Source organism: Nymphaea colorata, chromosome 5 (genome assembly GCF_008831285.2).
Source record: "Nymphaea colorata isolate Beijing-Zhang1983 chromosome 5, ASM883128v2, whole genome shotgun sequence".
In the NCBI taxonomy this organism is placed as follows: Eukaryota; Viridiplantae; Streptophyta; class Magnoliopsida; order Nymphaeales; family Nymphaeaceae; genus Nymphaea; species Nymphaea colorata.
In genome coordinates this window covers 13,912,917-13,917,818 of record NC_045142.1, presented here as the reverse complement: position 1 = coordinate 13,917,818, position 4,902 = coordinate 13,912,917, and the positions used below count along the sequence as shown (strand labels likewise).

Below are 4,902 nucleotides of genomic sequence, written 5' to 3'. Positions count from 1 at the left end.
TTGTTGAATTTGGCTAGTTATCGTCATCGAACTAAGGCTTGATTTAAACTGTGAGTCAAGTTCACGGGGGTTTGTCGGATTGGGGCTTCATTGGACTCACAGATCAGAATTTTGATCAGTTTTGGAGTTTTAGATCGTCCCCGAGTTTGTTTTCTGGAAATTTATTTCATTTTATTGAATTTTGTTGGTTACTTTTCCTGGGTATCCCCAATTTTTCATGGGCTTCATTGTTTCTCTTCGTACCAATGGTGACCTTCTTTACTTAGAGGAACATGGTGGTTAGATGTGTCCAGTGAATTTTGGTGTTCTTTTCTGATCTTGGTACCAAAATTAGGGGGTTAATTTTGTATAGTCGGTGTAGAAATCGATACCAATAGGGGCGTGAAGGATTTGGTGTGAGGTACTCGGATGGTTTCATCCATGGATGGTAATAAGGATGAGGCATTGAGATACATCAGTATCACGAAAGAGGCACTCGCTTCTGGTGTTGAATCCTGAGCGCTGAAGTTCATTCGAATTGCGCAGTGCCTCGATGGTAATTTGCAGGTTGATGATCTTCTGGCTGCTTGTGAGAGAATGAATCGTGATTCAGAAGTTTCTAAGGAAGAAATATCTCAGGGGAAACGAGACTATGAATGAGAGGGTAATTCGAATCGGCAAGAAAAGAAGGCACACGCGGGTTCTTCGAATGGTAGATGTGATTTCACCGAGAACATGCTGCATTGATTCGGCAAGTCACGAGGAGCAAGGATTACTATGAATTTCTTGGCCTTGAGAAGACCTACTCTGTGGAGGAAGTCAAGAAAGCCTACTGGAAATTGTCCCTTAAAGTTCATCCAGATAAGAATAAGGCCCCCGGTGCCGACGAGGCATTCAAGATAGTATCGAAAGCTTTCAAGTGCTTGAGTGACGGTGAATTGCGGAGGCAGTAAGAACCAAACAGGTCTGGTTGAAGATTTTCAGTTTAACCAGCAACACCATATTAGGAGGTGAAGAAGAAGATCCAGGAATGACTTTTTGATGAGGATTTCGACCCAGACGAGGTCTTCTGTTTGTTCTTTTTCGGTTCACAGGAAGAAGTCTTCCACAATGCGCACATTTACAGAGCCAGGCACAGGGCTAGGGAACAAAGAGGAATTTTTGCACTACTATATTTAGTCTGACTTCAATCACTCAACACTAAGGTCAGGCTGTTTCTATTGTTATGGAGTTACATGAAAGCGAGTATTGAAATTCAGACTCCTGTTGTCAACCAATCGATGAACAGAACAAGATCAATCTGTCTGAAGTGTCTTTTGACAGAAGAATGTTACCTTCTTCAGTGGGACTACGTTGAGGCTTCATTGATAGAAAAGAGTCCGTGACCAAATTTTTCACGATCCGTATCAGGAAGTTTGTAATTGTAGTCCATCAACCACGATATTCAATTACATCAGAAGATCGCTAATGGGTGGGTGGTCTGATATTTATTCGCTACCAGGGGCAACCACATTTCAACTCATTTGTCTCAAAATACGTGGACCATTCCCTCCTTTTGAGTCTTCTTTGAAAACTCCCAACATCCACTATTGGCGATCATGCTCTCAATGTCCCCTCCTAACCTGATCCATTCAGTCTTCCTCGTGCATTCCAAAAGAGGAATGCTTCATCCACTTCACTGGTTTGTGAGCAGCAGAGTATTCATCAAAGGAAGTGTAGCATTGCATTAGTTTAGATAAAACTTTATCCATCAAAGGAAGTGTAGCATTGCATTAGTTTAGATAAACTTTATGGTTTCACACATCATGCATAGCATATTTAGCTTAAATCTTTATATTTTTTATTATTGCGGAGAATTTCGATTTATGATTGTTGTTTTTATTGAAAAAGGGTGACCTCTCTCTTTGACTGTGATAGATGTCATGATAAGTGGGAAACCGGGACAGAAACATGACATCTTATTTGGAGAGGGTAAGAAATTCTATGTTCCCTTGATAATAAAGGAAAGGCTAAGATAATTCTCTCCCTGAACTGTGATTCTAAAAGAGCCCTAGTTTTTTATCATGCTGGGTATAAAGAAAAGCTCACAAACTAAAATAAGAGCATGTTCTGTTTCCATCAAAGCCACCAAGGAAGTTTGAGTTTTTTTTATTCAAGCCCTTTTCTTGTCCTTATCATTTGTAGCAAAATTAGGAGCACACATGCAAGATATCAAATGAGGTTTTCCTAGAGAGAAAAAAATGACACAGCTTCTTCCACAATTGCCATGGAAGAGGACGCCCCGATCCAACACCGAAAGTGGAGAGAGCTTTGTATAAAGCCATCATCTGTTCAGAGCAAGTACGGCTGGTTGTCAATTTCTGCTAGATGTTCTTCAACAAAGGATAAATATTGGCTCTTCTAAGTATAAAACCTGATGCAGTTCTGTGCAAAGCTGGTGTCTTGAGCTCCCTATGCCTGAGATATTGCATGGTTTGCAGGTAGGCTTTCATGCATGTTATACAGTTCAGAGTCATGTGCTTGTTGATTTTTATGGAGATTATGGCCTGGCAGCACTCTGCAGGTTGACTGGCATGTCGTGACAGGTACTCCATAGTCTAGACTGGCTCTAGCAGCTCTCATCATGACACCTTCAATCATCCACATAACCCAGGTATGAATTCACCCTTGCATCGACCTCCCAAAATGGAGTTTTACCTCTCGGCATAGCAGAGTTTAGTTGTGGGGGTCGTTTCATAGAACCGGGTTGGGGAGGCATCTCGGTTTGAAGAACCGAGTTGGAGTGATGTATCAGCTTCAAGAACCGGGTCGGGGAGCAACTCGGTTTCAAGAACCAAGTTGGGGAGACATCTCGGTTCGAGTTGAGGAGCCTCTCGATTTCAAGAACCAGGTTGGAGACTGTTACAGTCTAGGGTTCGGATCAAGAATCGGGTCTACTGGACTGATCGAGAAGATCACTATAAATAAGGGAATTGTGGGGGTCGTTAGGGTTATCGATGAACTAGGGATTTCCTCTGGTGAGGGTTGCTCTAACAGGCTTTTGACAGTGTGTGTGGGTGAGTGTTTTCTTGTAGCAGGTGGAAGTTAGCAGGTGGTGGCTAAAATGGTATCATAGCCGGTCGTCTTCTTCACCATACCAAACCACCTCTTCACATTGTCTGTTGATGAGGATGAGGATCCCGCAGTTCTTGAATCCTTCTGCAAGCAATTGGAGGAAGAGAACCAAATGATGGACAAGTTCACGGAGGCGATGGAAAGGAAGGTTGGGAAGATCAAGCATTCCCGAGAATCCATGGATAAGAGATTGGGAATGATAATGGCAAAGCAAAAGGCTTTCAAAGACCTGGAACAATTGCTTAACAACTTAGATGGTAAGGTGATCAGAACTGAGAACATTCTAGAGTTGTCATACAAGGATGGAGAACAAATAGCAAAGGTAGTGTCCGCCTCTCAAGACAAAGAGACGGTTAAGGCCTGTCATCAACTCGTTTTTTATGGTAGCAACAATAATTTCCCTTGCGTTGAGGTCATGAAGCAAGAGATTGCAGGAAGTGAAGGGAACCTACAAGAAAATGGCCATACAATCGTTAATGTTGATGAAAAAAGGAATGAGCCAGATTTTATGAAATCTTGGATGTTCATTCATACTTCATGTCGATTCAAGTTGGAAATAGAAATAGTTGGAATTGGGAAGCACCATTTAGGCCATGGGGGCACATTCGTTCGATCACCCAAGAAAGGCACCATTGCCCTATCACCAATAGTCAAACGGCAAGGTACACATAATTCTTCTTATGTTTATGTGGAGTTATCGGCAGAGCGCTAAGTCGCTTTGCTGGAGGCCTCACTTGCGAATGGAAGGAGTGCAAAGCAGCCATGGAACCCGCCGTGGGGGAATGGCATGAATAGTCAGGTGATCAAGGAGGAGATGAGGCTGGCGACTCAAAGCAAGATGTAGGGACGGGAGGGAACGAAGATAATAACAGGCACCACTATTTGATATTACAGTTGGTGACCTTTTTCCCTTGGTGAATTGCAATCATGTTCCAAAAGGGGGCAAGTTCAACGTTGGGCATTCTCTTACCAATGGCAAGTCTATGAGAATCAGGGAAAAGCCTCATAAAATTCCGAAGGGTTCTTCGAGATCCGATTGCAAGGGTTTTGAGGGATATCAGACCATTGGGGATGAAATCATAGGCCGATTACAAGGAGAGGGGGAGAGGTTACATACCAGTGCCCCAGTTCTTGGAGCCAGAAATTGTCACTCCCAACCTTGACTGGGTTACAAGTTTGACTACTTGGAGGAGAAGGATAAAATCATGGTTGGTATGGGAGTTCCTTACTCAAAAATTGATAGGGAGAAGGTCCTAGTGGCCTGCAAGATGGTACAAGGAGAGCACACCTTCGATGGTAAAGAATGCATATATACTGATATGGAGGGCCACTCTTAAGCTGTGGTGAACCAGGCAGCGGGCTTAGAACAGTTCATAAATTCCGACATTACCTCTGAAGTTTGGGTCAATTAGTAAATGCCCCAAATTGGTAAGTGAAAATGTTGATTTGCACGTGCTGAAATACCAAGGAAACCCATCATCGATTTACACGTACTAAAGCAGAGAAATCATTTCAGTCTTTGAGAAAGAAAGGTTAGTTCAAATCCTTGTTAAATATAGAAACTGCTTTAGTTTTGATTGTGCCATATATGAGCAATGATTTTGAAGTAAAGCTTGTGGAAAGTTCAATATTCAGCTATAGACAAGCTTGGCCATGATTGTACACATTCTACTTAGGGGAAGGATATACTCTAGAAAAGCATTTTTCCTTGTTGGTAACAATGATCAGTAATCACATATTGGAACCATGATACACCAATGTCCGACATTTCTCTTGAATTTCTGTGCAAGAGACTGCTTTCATTAAAGA

At 42.3% G+C, this 4,902-nt stretch overlaps 1 pseudogene; it reads left to right on the top strand.

Moving 5' to 3' along the window:
- The first annotated feature begins 420 nt into the window (after positions 1 to 420).
- LOC116255207 (chaperone protein dnaJ 49-like) lies at positions 421 to 1,163 on the top strand (annotated as a pseudogene).
- The last annotated feature ends 3,739 nt before the right edge of the window (positions 1,164 to 4,902 follow it).